Source organism: Pleurodeles waltl, chromosome 4_2 (genome assembly GCF_031143425.1).
Source record: "Pleurodeles waltl isolate 20211129_DDA chromosome 4_2, aPleWal1.hap1.20221129, whole genome shotgun sequence".
NCBI classification, from domain to species: Eukaryota; Metazoa; Chordata; class Amphibia; order Caudata; family Salamandridae; genus Pleurodeles; species Pleurodeles waltl.
In genome coordinates this window covers 823,120,005-823,133,291 of record NC_090443.1, presented here as the reverse complement: position 1 = coordinate 823,133,291, position 13,287 = coordinate 823,120,005, and positions in this window count along the sequence as shown.

The following is a 13,287-nucleotide window of genomic DNA, read 5'->3' as shown; positions in this document are numbered from 1 at the left end:
GGTAGGACATCGATGCTTGTAGGAAACGGGAGAGAGCATGCCTGGGTTGCAGAGATCTAAGAGTCACATCTAAATCAACTTTCCAGATCTTAGTTTTCTAGGGTGTTTTTGAGGGTTAAATTGCCTGCATGTTGTGTTGGGATGTACTGTATCGTGGGTTGGAATGCACGAGAGGGTGGAATGTACGGGAGTCATGGGAACACCACGTGAGGGAGGTGGAACGCAGGAGTAACGGGAGGTGAGACGGTTGAGGAGGGCAGAGAAGGAATGACTTGTTCTTGCTTACGGCTTGCTAATAAAAGGAAAATACCACTTACGAAGTTGCTGTCTATGTCTTGGATCGAAGGAACACAACAAAAAGTGGCGACGAAGTGGGATCGAATTCCAGCGTAATCCAGCGTTTCCAATTTGCTGACGAACGCCGAGGATCTTCGTGGAAACGGGCTAATCCTTGCAGTGAGTCGGGCTTGTGAGGGTGGAGTAGCAGTGCTACAGTGCAAAGTTTGACATAATAAGCGGCACGCGCGACGTCCGTGGGGTGCTCGAGACAAGTTTGATATACGCACGCCTTTGCTGGCGTGTGCGTTGCTACGAGCTCAACGTTAATGCGGCATGACGCACTGTGTGTTGACGGACGTTTTCTAGGCAACTACAAAAACTGTCCAGGACGTTGCCAAGCTATTTTTTTTTTTTTTTCTCTTTATATGACATCGCAATGAATTGAGCTACTTTGTTTCCAAGAGGTTCCCTTACTAGTGTGCTGAGTCGAACAAGTTATTAAAGAACAGAACAGAACAGTAAAGAACAGGTCATTCCTAATGGCACAACAGAATTTTAGCATAAGCCCACCACATGCATTTTGGGCTTCAGGTACTGAACCCTCAATCAAATGGACAGAATGGAAGGATTACTTTACTAATTACATTGAGGCTATAGATGAAGAAAAAAAAATGTCTCCAGAACAGAAAAAAAGAATCCTGTTACATTCGCTTGGTCCAGTAGGATTGAAAACGTATAGTAGAATGCAGAAAAATGTACCTATTGGAGATGGAAACATTTTTGATGCAGCATTAATAGATCTTGACAAGTATTTCGCACCAAAAGTATGCATTGGCATCACACGTTTCTAATTTTTTCAACGCAAACAGCATAAAGAAGAAGAGGTAGATGATTATGTAGCGGAATTAAAGAAGTTGGCCATTGATTGTAAATTTGGCATTTTACATGATGATCTCATTAGAGATCAATTAGTCATGCATGCTTGTAATCAGTCCATACAAGAACGACTATGGATAAATGGCGATGCACCACTGGAAGATATTCTAGCGATTATTCGTAAAGCTGAGATTTCAGGAAGGTGTGCGACAGAATTGAAATCTTCAGATAAAGAGGACTGTAGTGTTTTCAAAATAAATAATCGCAAATCAACATCTAACTACAAAGAGAGAGCATCAGAAAAAACTCCAACGTTCAACTACAAGGAGAAGGTAGAACACAGAGATAAAAGGTGTTATCGTTGTGGCAGTAAAGAACACTTGGCTTTTTCAAAATCGTGTCCTGCTGCGAAACAAAGGTGTAACAAGTGTGGTGTAATTGGCCATTTTGGAAAAGTATGTAAAAAGAAAAGAAATAGCGTCAAATGCGTGTATGAGAATAATGTCAACAGTGATACAGAAGACGAATGTGGAAGTATTAACATGATCAAGAATGTACAGAACAAATTCGTATTGAACATTAATGGAAGTTATTTGTCAAAAAAACCAATGTGCGAAATGAAGATTGGAGGGATAGATATCAATATTCATGCTGATTCGGGTTCGCCATTTACCATAATTAACGAGAACGTGTGGGAAAATAAATTTTTGCCAAAAGTAGGGAAACATTTATTACCTCCTGACATTGAACCGGAGAGTTATACGGGCGAAAAAATCAATGTACTTGGGTCCAGATGGTTAGTTTTTCAATTCAAAGGAAGGAGTGCCAGAGGCAAATTATATGTAGCAAAAAAAGGACCTTCAGTCCTGGGTTGGCAAGACCAAGGTAGATTACATATGATTTTAGATCCCAACAGTGAGGATAAAGTACTTCTGGCAGATTTAGGAAATTCAATGGAAGAGGAACTGGAAAAGAAATTTCCTAAAGTCTTTAACAAACAACTCGGGAAACTATGCGGGTTTGAGCATGAGATTGTGTTGAAACATGATGCACATCCTAAAGTACATAAATTACGACCTGTACCTATAATGGTAAGAGAAGAAGTGTCGAACGAATTGGAGAAATTGGTACAAATGAACGTAATTGAGCCCATCGAGAGCTCGGAATGGGTTTCACCGGTGGTCGTAGCACGGCGCAGTAACAGGAAGATCCATCTTTGTGTGGATTTGCGTCACCTCAACAATAACATTGTCATAGACCAATTTCCGTTGCCAAAAATTACTGAAATGGTATACAGTCTTAAAGGCGCTACTTGGTTTTCTAGTATTGACTTATCAGCGGCGTACCATCAGATTCCTCTGTCACTACAATCGAGGAAATTAACAGCCTTTATCACTCATATAGGGTGTTTTCAATTTAAAAGAATGCCTTTCGGTTTGGCATCTGCCGCTGCTGTTTTCCAGCGTTTGATGCACAAACTATTTGGAAAGGAAAAAGGAGTAATGTTCTTTCAGGACGACATCCTTGTGTTTGGAAACAGAAGAGAATGTCACGATGATAGAGTGCAACGTGTGTTACGTATTTTGGAAAACAATGGATTGACTGTTGAAATGAGTAAGTGCAAGTTTGCAGAGAGAAGTGTGACATATTTGGGGCACGTTATTAGTGGCGAGGGAGTTAAACCTAAGCCATCTTTAGTAAGCACTATTAAGGAAATGTCACCGCCATCATGTAAGGATGACGTTAGGTCATTCTTGGGCATGGCAGAATTTTGTGCAAAGTTTATTCCAAATTTTGCAGAGAAAGTATTTAACATAAGACAACTTCTTAAAAAAAATGCAAGATTTGATTGGAACTCAGAGTGTGACGTGGAATTCAAAAACATCAAAGAATATTTGTGCAAGGTCCCTAATTTGAGTGGTTTTGATCCGCTACTCCAGTGCTACTTGACCACAGATGCGAGCGATAAAGGTCTGGGTGCAGTGTTGTCACAAAAGGATATTTGTGGTACGGAGAACATTATCCTGTTTGCATCTAGATCTTTGACATCGGCTGAGGAAAAATATCCCATTATTGAAAGAGAGGCGCTTGCTTGTGCGTGGGGTTTGGAGCATTTTCGTTCATTTGTGTGGGGTAGGAGTGTCATCATCCAATGTGATCATAAACCACTAATGAAACTTTTGTCTTCAGAGGGTAGCGTTGTAGCATCGCCAAGAATTGCGAGGATTTCTATCAGAATGAGTGAGTACATTTACAAGATGGTGTACGTACCAGGGAAGAAGAATGTGCTGGCTGACTGTTTCTCTAGGATGCCATGTCCTTTAGAAGAATGTGTGGAGGACCCTTGGGATCAGTTTAAAATTGCATTTATTTTTGATTCTGGCTTACCTGCTTTAAGTAAGGACAGGTGGGAAGTGGAACAAAAAAAGGATGAAGAATTGCAAAGTGTGCTAAAATTTTTGCGGGTAGGGTGGCCCAAAAAAGATTTATTGTCCGAAGGGAGTAGACATTTTTGGGAACTCAGAGCGGAACTATCTATAGAGAATGATTTAATTTTGAGGGGCAATAGGTTTGTTCCTCCTAAGAACTTACGTGCAAGCATCATAGAATTATGCCATGAGGGTCATTTTGGGATAGTACGTACTAAAACAATTGTTAAAGAATATTTTTGGTGGCCAGGAATTGATACCGCAGTGGAGAGATTTGTGCGTAATTGCCATGTGTGTGCATTTGCTGACAAAACTTTACACACTTTGAGACCACCTATGGATCAGAAATTAGTTCCAGTAGTACCTTGGGAATGTGTGGCCATAGACTTAATGGGGCCTATTGGAGAACAGCAGGAGTATTTGGTGGTCATCCTGGACCTTTTTTCAAAATGGCCTGTGGTTAAAGTAGTTAAAAAGGCGGATACTGCATCTGTGTTGGAATGTTTGGACCAAACATTTTGTTCGGAAGGTATTCCGGCTTTACTCTTAAGTGACAATGGGGTACAATTTGTATCAAACATTGCTAAGGTTTATTTCGATAGAGTTGGAGTTTCACACAAAACCACTTCATTGTACAACCCTAGTGGTAATGGTTGTGTTGAGAGGTTTAACAGAGTGTTAAAGGGAGTCATTCAAGCAGCTATGAGAAAACAGTACGATTGGCATACGGCTGTTTGGAAAGCGGTTTGGGCATATAGGGTAACAGAAAACGAAGTTACTGGCATTAGTCCATTTGTTGCCATGAGGGGTAGAAAGCCTAGGTGCAAGTTTAATCCAGCATGGTTATACAAATGTGGTATGGATTTTTGGTCTGTGAATGATGTACGTAAGAGGATGGAAAAAACGCAGGATAGAAGCAAATCATATTTTGATAAGGCTCATGGTGCGAAAAAAACCCAGGTCAAGGTTGGAGATTGGGTAAGAATTAAAAAACCTTTCAAAGTAGTCAAAGGTGAGAGCCAATATTTTGGACCGGAACAAGTAAAGGAGGTATTACACAATGCTGTGAAGTTACAAAATGGAAAAGTGTGGAATTTGAAACGGATTGCATTATGTCCAGTAGTACATGAAGGTGAGGATGTGGAGAATCTAGAAAATAAGATGAATGACCCTTTTGGAGTGGATGATGGTGAGACTTATAACCCAGGCACACCAATTTTGAGAGACAGTAATTGTGGTACGTTTGGAAGTTCGTATAACGATTCAACCAGCGAAACGAATGGTGGCGATGATATGGAAGGAATTGGTGAAGCAAGGGATCAAATTCAGAGTAAACAAGAGTCACAATTGGTTTCACAAGAGTTGGAACACAACCAGATTTTGGACACTGATAAGAGAAGAAGAAATTTACCCCTGTGGCTAAAAGACTTTGGGGGTTATTCTAACTTTGGAGGAGGTGTTAATCCGTCCCAAAAGTGATGGAAAAGTGACGGATTTACCACCAGCCGTATTACGAGTCCATTATATCCTATGGAACTCGTAATACGGCTGGTGGTATATCCGTCACTTTACCGTCACTTTTGGGACGGATTAACACTCCTCCAAAGTTAGAATAACCCCCTTTGTTTTAGATTAAGGATTTCACTATTCAGTAGTTCTTCTTTTGTATTTCCTTTTTGGGGTTCTTTTGTTCTATTTTTTTATTTTATTTTTCTCTCTCTCTTTCATTGTATTAAGGAAGGGGGGTGTGTTGGAATGTAAGTCTTAGTCAAGTCTTATTGAACCAAGTCTTATTAAGGAAGGGGGATGTGTTGTGTTGGGATGTACTGTATTGTGGGTTGGAATGCACGAGAGGGTGGAATGTACGGGAGTCATGGGAACACCACGTGAGGGAGGTGGAACGCAGGAGTAACGGGAGGTGAGACGGTTGAGGAGGGCAGAGAAGGAATGACTTGTTCTTGCTTCCGGCTTGCTAATAAAAGGAAAATACCACTTACGAAGTTGCTGTCTATGTCTTGGATCGAAGGAACACAACACTGCACTATAAGCTCAGTGGTGCTGGCAGTTTCCTTCTACAAATGATGTGCCGTTAGATTCAGGTGGTGAGGTTGCATATCCTTGTACTTATGCTTCCAGGGTTTATGATGGCTTCATTTTTAAATTTGTTGTGGTGACCCCCTCAGCCGTATTAGGTGTTAAGTCACTCGTTCGGGGATTAGTGAGACTTCAAATGTAGCCTAATACCTGGTCATTTCCCTCAGGTGTCCCTAAGGGGTTGTGGAAACTCCTGAGTCTGTGTGGGTGGCATTGTCATCTGCCAAGCCTATTACTCTGCCACTCTATGCTCATCAATGAGAGAGTGTGCTCCACCTGTTGATGCGCTTTGATGGTGGCAAAGGAGACCAAGAACTTATTGCAGAGGCTACAAGGAAGAGTTCGCCATGGGTGTCTTCAAGTTCGGACTCTGCTATAGTGCTCCTAAGCATGGAAGTCTTTTAGGGGTCGCAGCTACGACCCCTGGCTTGCCCCTTGCCACCCCTGGCCTCAGAAGTGGCAAAGTCAGTGTCTGGACCACAGGAGCAGCTCATATTTAAAAAAATGCTTTTAAATGTATGTTGTGTGCATACTTGCATGAGTGTTTTCCCGAGGCAGTGTGTGAAGGTGTAAGTGTGTGTGTGTGTGTGTGTGTAAGAAAGTGTGTGACAGTGAAATTTAAGGACAATGGGCGTGTGATGGGCATGTAATGTCACTTTCGCTACCCCTGGCATTTTGGTGAACTGAGGTAATTGCCCCGAGCTTAGATCCTTATCAGCCAGTGAGGCTCAAGAGATCGGCAGGGCCTGGGAGGTATAGATGTTTCAGGGCACCCACCTGGTGATGGAGTTGTATGATTTCTAGTGTCCTGCCATGACACTGCTTCGCTCTCACCAGATCATTAAGGGGCTGTATCTAGTCTGTTGATCAGGCTTTAGTGTTTCATAACTTGCCTCTTTCAGTCTAGCTATTGCTTATACTTAGGTCGTTTCTCCAGACCACAGTTCATGGATGTGACTCAGCTTGGCTGGCTCCTGAGGGGTGGTTATTGGGGTGATCCACAGAAAGAGGGACGGGAAAGGGAGCTAACCCCCAAGTTCTTCCACCACCATGGTTTAGATGTTATTGGCAAGTTATCACACTGTGCAGGCTGGTATAGTGGTTCGTTGTCCTCCCATGCAGCTTATGATGCTCCAAGGCATCCCTACAGTGAAGAATGAGTTAATGCCGGTCCCAGGGAGCCGAATCGCTCTCACACCCGCAGGTCAGCAGGAGCTGGGAGTCATATGGTGGCTTTGAATTGCAACAGGATTATGTAGGATATTTGGGCACAAGCCAAGAGTTCCATTAAGATGTCTGTGTCATCTTGGCTGCTCCAGCCATGCCACCCTCAGTTTGTGGTTTCCACATGAGGGTTTTTACACTTTTAAGGAAAAAAGTCGCAACAATCTACCAGAATCCAAAGCTTTGAGGACAATGGTTTTAGACTTAACTCACACCTCCATTTTGACCACCAACTAGTACTCGCAAGGAAATACAGTTTTTGGGGAAAGCTATAGCAGAGCACAAATATAGGGAAAGCAGAAAACTCTGAAGTACGAGATCTATTTCAGACTCCACTAGTGTAATAAAATCTTTGCCTATCCCTGTTCAAATGGCAAGTTATCTCCTTTCTTGTGTTCTCTGCAAGATCGAGGGTAAGTGTTTTATGTCTGATAGAAACATTAGTTTTTTGTGTGGGTCTGCCTGCTGTGTCCTTCAGATGGCCTCCATGGGTGCTATAGTGAGAGTCATCTAATACACCCTGTGCAGAACTGAGATACGGTTCTCAGCCGGCCTAGCTGTTCCAGAAGACGGAATAACCTGGTCCCCATATGGCCGACATGATCATGCAACTGAATGGAGCTTAAGTCCTTTCCCATCTTGACCTAAACAGAGGGTATTACCAACTCGAGTTAGAAGAGAACTGCACATTCTCACATTTTCCACTCATATTGGTTTGTTCAGATACAAGAGCTTGAGGGCCTGATTTAGGTCTTGGCGGGGGGAATACTCCATCACAAACGTGACTGATATCCCATACACCATATTACGATCCCCATAGGAGATAATGAGATCGTAATACGGCGGACAGGATATCTGTCATGTTTGTGACAGTGTATTTCCCTCTGCCAAGACCTAAATCAGGCCCTGAGTTTTGGAGTATCTGCGACTGCTGAGATATTTTAAGATGTTATCTGCCGTTCAATCCAACCAGTTACACATGCTTTCAATTACAGTGATGACATACTGATCTTCGGGAGAACACAGAAATGGCAGTTTAAAGCCCTCACTCGTGTGCTAGCTACTTGCTAATGTAGGTCTCACTTTGAATGCAGCAAAATGTGAATTTCACAAAACCAATCTTTAGTTTTTTGGGCACATATTTTCTGATGGGGTAATGACTCCAGATCCAGATAAGGTGCAGGCACTGTCATCCGCTTGCTCCCCCCCAAGATGTTACCATGCTGAGATCCTTTCTAGACATGGCCAGTTACTGCTCAAGATACATTCTCAATTTTGCCACAGAGAGCACCCCATGGGGAAACTTGACAGGGTGGAATGTTCCTTTTCAGTGGTCTCCTAAATGCGATCAGAGTTACAAAGAAATAAAATATGCAATTGAGAATGCAACTGAAATGGCCTACTTTGACCCCAAGCTACATACCTAGGTCGAGGTAGATGCGAGCCCGGTAGGGCTGGGGGCAATCCTTGCTCAACACAATGGCCATCCTAATGCTCAGAGACACATTGTGCCTATGCCAGTTGAAGCCTGTCTGTAACAGAACGTGCCTACTCTCAGCTGAAGAAGGAGAGACTAGCTGTGGTGTGGGCCTGCAAACATTTTCATGTATTTCTTTATTGGAGACAATTTACTGTCATCACGACCACCAGGCATTGCTCACTATTTTCGGAAACCCATAGGCCAAGATGCCTCCTCACATTGAAAGGTGGGGGTTGAGGCTGCAAAAATACAACTATGAGATTGCAAACAAACCAGGGAAGGATCAAAACCCAGCAGATTACTTTTCATGAGCGCCAATACGTTGTCCTAGTTTGACATCCTGGGTGGCCGAAGAACACCTCAATTTTATGTTATGCAATGTTAAAAGATTTATAAAGCGCATCAGGGAAAGGGGCTTTCCAGCACTGGCCTAAAAAAAAACACACTGCTAAATCTACAACCCAAGGGCAGGGAGAACAAAATGGAATACAGCCGAGTCTTGAGGGACTTCCTAAAGAGGAAATGGTTCTGAGTAATTCTCACAGGAAGAGGAAGTGCATTCCAGAGAGAAGGAGCCAGGGCACAGAAGGACCGGTCCCCCGACTCTGGCTCTCCTCACTCGGGGTACTATAACCAGGCTGAGGTTGACCGAATGTAGGGAACGAGTAGGGCAGTATAGTAAAATAAGATGACTCAAAATGGGTGCTGCCTGAGAATGAAGAATCTTATTAGCAATGCAAAGAGTTTTAAACTGGATGCACTTTTCCACGAGAGCCAGGGTAGCCTGCACAAAAGACCCTTTGCGTGGCATGATTTAGGGAGGGAGAAGAGCAGTCTGGCAGCCGCATTTCGAGCGACTTGTAATTTCTTTATGGCAGATTTATTTCCGCCCACATAAGGAATATTACAATAGCCCCGGCAGGACAGTATGACAGCCTAGATGATGGTTTGGTGGGTGCAAAAGAAAAATAAATTGCCGTGAGGCAACTCAGGAGACCGAAACAAGTGCCAGACACCGATGTGGCTTGAACCTCAAAAGCCAGGGTGTTGTCCTTCCACACACCAAGGTTTTTAATGCAAGACATGGGTTTAGGTGGAGCTTAAGTGAAGAGAGCTAGTGTTTGCATAGAAGAATCTCAGACTTATTAGCATTAAAGCAAAGAGAAGTGTTCATCATCCATTCAGCTACTGCAAGTATACCTTTTTTAAATTTGGCCCTGTCTTGAGAAGGATTGTCTGACATAGAAAGTACAAGCTGAATATCGTCTGCGTATGAAATGAGCTGAACAGGGTTGTCGAACTCACATCCGCTACCTTCGTTGAAAAGTAGTTTGCTAATTTAGCGCAGTGTGCACTTGGAGGCTATGGTCTGGTCAGGTGGGAGCACGGTTTAGTGAGACTCTTTCACAAAGTTGAAGTTTCTTTAGCCGAGAACCTGCTGCAATTTATTTTAATAGCAGTAGTATGATGCCTCAAATTTCATGATTGATTTAAGATAAGATTTAATGGCTGCTCCATAAGCAACTTTTAAAGTGGGATCATAGGATCTCCTCCAAGAGCATTCTAAAACCTTACAATGTTTTTTCTCCACAATTAGAGCTTCAGAGAACCAGGGGGCATCAAGTTTCTTTTCCACAGTAACCTGCCGGACTGGGATAAAGGCATCCAAGGCAGGGGTGAGCCAACAATCCAAAGTGGAGTTGGCATTCTCAGAGTTGGGGGCAGCCGAGGGCAACTATCATTAATAAACTGGCCAAATGTTTGGAGACTGAGCTTCTGCCACGGATGCTTGAAAAGATATTCTAAGGATGATATAGTCTCCTTGCATGGAAGGGGAAAGGTCAAAGAGATCAAGAAGTGGTCAATCAACAGCTGAGGTAGAGGAGCTGGAACTTGTAAGGAATTGAGATTAGAAAACACTGGGTTGAGAAGGTGATCGCCTGAATGTGTAGCACCTCCCACAAGTTGAATTAGCTGCATGGTAGCAAGGTCATCAATGAACTTGATGATATTGTTATCCTGGGTAGACTCTAGGTGGAGATTGAGATCCCTGAGGATGTTGAAATTTGCCAATTTGATGACTAAAGGAGTGATGAAGCTTATTAAAGCCTCCATGAAGGCTTTAGAGTGACCAGGGAGGTGATAGATTAACAAGCCCAAAAAGGTAAAGCCTTTAGTCAGGGAGATAATAAAAAGGGCACTTTCACAGTCAATAATGGTACGTAGCAACAGCCTACACATGAAAACATCTTTATAAAGCATGGCAATACCGGCACCTCTGTCCCTCATTCTATCTAGGTTCTTTAAGTGATAGTCAGAGGGTAGTGACAAAATAGGTTCTGCAACAGAAAACTGGCCAAACCAGGTCTCAGTGTACATTAAGTAGCCGGAGAGCTCTAAGAGGCTCTTCCCAGCTCGGCTTTTGATTGGTTCCCTCTGAACCAATCGCTGAAGAGAATCAAGAAACCAGGAAAAGGCCACGGGCAGCGCGAACACCAATGCTCCCACAGGTGCTAAAATTACAAATATAAATACAAACTGCAGAAAATAGAATAAAAACAAATAAAAAACTAAAGAAATGTAGCAACAAATTAGAAAGGAGGCATAGGGCAGCAGGGTTAATAAAACTGGAGCATCCGTGCCGTAGCCTTCGTTAGGTTCTAACAGGCTCCTCCTGGCTCAGCTTCTGACTGGTTCCCCCTGAACCAATCGCTTAAGAGAACCAAGAAACCAGGAAAAGACAGAAGGCAGCGCAAATTTTTATCATGAAATCCAGCACACCAGCGTCTCTGTCTGTCGATCAAACCATTGCTGCCACCAACACTAATCGTGACATGACTATTGCCAAAGAACTGATTGAGACACAATCAAGGAGATGACACGCCCGCCAATGACACTGAATGCCAAAGGTTTTAAAATGTACAGGACGAGTTAGCTGTCACCCACAAAGGCATAATACCGAGAGGCTCAAGGATCATCATACTAAGCCAACGAGTCATCAAGTTGGCCCATGAAGGACATTGTGGCATTGTAGCCCCCAAAACAGCATTGAGAGACAGAGTGTGGTTCCCTTGATCAGATAAGTGAGTAGAAAGGGAATTGAAAACCTCCAACATCTGTAATTGCCTGACCCCCAAAGTGGTGCAGCATCCAGTGACTATGTCTGACTTTCTTGCCCATGCATTGGAGAGAGTCGCAGTTGACTTTTTCTGACCATTAGGAAATGGACAGTGTCTCACCATTCCCCTTTTCCATTGGTAGAAACACTCCTTGACAACTCATGATAAATTCATAGAAAGGCATGATGACATCTTTGCAACATGGTGTATCCCCAAGATCCTCAAATCTGAGAATGGCCCATTTTTCAACAGATAAGTGTTCAAAAAGTTTCTTGTACGACTCAGCATCAAACACCAAAAGAGTACACCTCTCTGGCCCCAAGCCAATGGTGCAGTTGAAAGATTTATGGGCATCCTCAAGAGTGTAATTCAACGTACATCCATGGAAAGAATTGATTTGAGCCAAGCTATGTGCCAGGCTCTCCGGGCCAATCGATCAACTCCTCACTCCACCACAGTTAAGAGCCCAGCTACCATGTTTTTTGGGAGAACCATCAGGACAAAACTACCTCAATGGTCATCTGATCGATCAGTGAATGCTGACAAACTTTGTGACACCAACGCATCTCTTAAGAGCAAAATGAAAGCATATGCTGATCAGCGACAAAACGCCCAGGAAACAGTCAGTAACATAGGAGACTGGGTACTGGGTACTGGCAAAGCAGAGACAGAAACGCAAGACGGACACCCCTTTCGCCACTGACCCTTACAGGTGGTGGTCTGAAAGGGACACATGATGACAGCACATCATCCTGGAAAGTCCATCAGTCGGTACACATCACACTTTAAACACCTACCTTGACACTCACCAGCTCCTGCAACCAAGTTGGAGGCCACCACACCCTCAGGTTCTGCTCCTGAGCTTAAGCTTGTACCACTATTTCCTGATATCGGTGGACCTCGATCACTTCAAATCGCCCGCACCAGTAGACCGCTGCGAGCTCTTTGTAGACTGATTGAGATGTGATTTCAAATGATGCCTGCCACTTTTTATTTAATAAAGGGGGAAATGTAGCATATTGATACTATGCACTTTAGGACCATTGTTGTCCCGGGCGGGCTCTGAACAGGAACCACGTGATATGCGGGGCGGTGTCAGGGTGTGGTTCTGGGAAATATGATGTAAGGTGTGTGTGAATGGATGTTAGAGAATAAAGACATGTTCAACTGCAGCTCTAATGTGTGGCGTAATGTATTTGCATGCTCCAGGGCTGGGGAAGGTGCTACACAGGGAAAGGGACACAAGTGCAAAACTGTTCAATTCTATCTAAGAGATACCTGAAAGACAGGGAAGGATTGGAGGCTGTGAAGTACCCGCTCTTGGTGGCTACCCCACACAAAGGAACTGAGGGCCAAGGATAGACAGTTCCAAGTCATGGCCAGGAGTGGAAGCACAGCACCTCCTGATTACTATAAAATGACAATGAACTGATAGCACCAGGAAACTTTCTGGTTGTTGCATGACCCTCACTCCTGCTTAGTTCATTACTGTATTAGGTACTCTCCACATATGTTGTATTATTCCCTCCCCTGATTTGTGTTTCCCTTGGTCTCTTGTTCCCTTACCTCCTCTCCCCTTCCTTTGTTAGAATCTTGAGCTTTGTAGTCTTTGGTTGATTTGGCTCCATCGCTACAGCTACTATGCCGAAATATCTTAAGGGTATTTCCGGTGCTATAGGGGCTATGTTATTGCCATCTCCTCCGAAATAATCAGTGCAGACTGCTTTCCTTTCCTGCACATGCATTCATGTGTTACTCGTTCATACGGATTGTCACTGTGCCACGT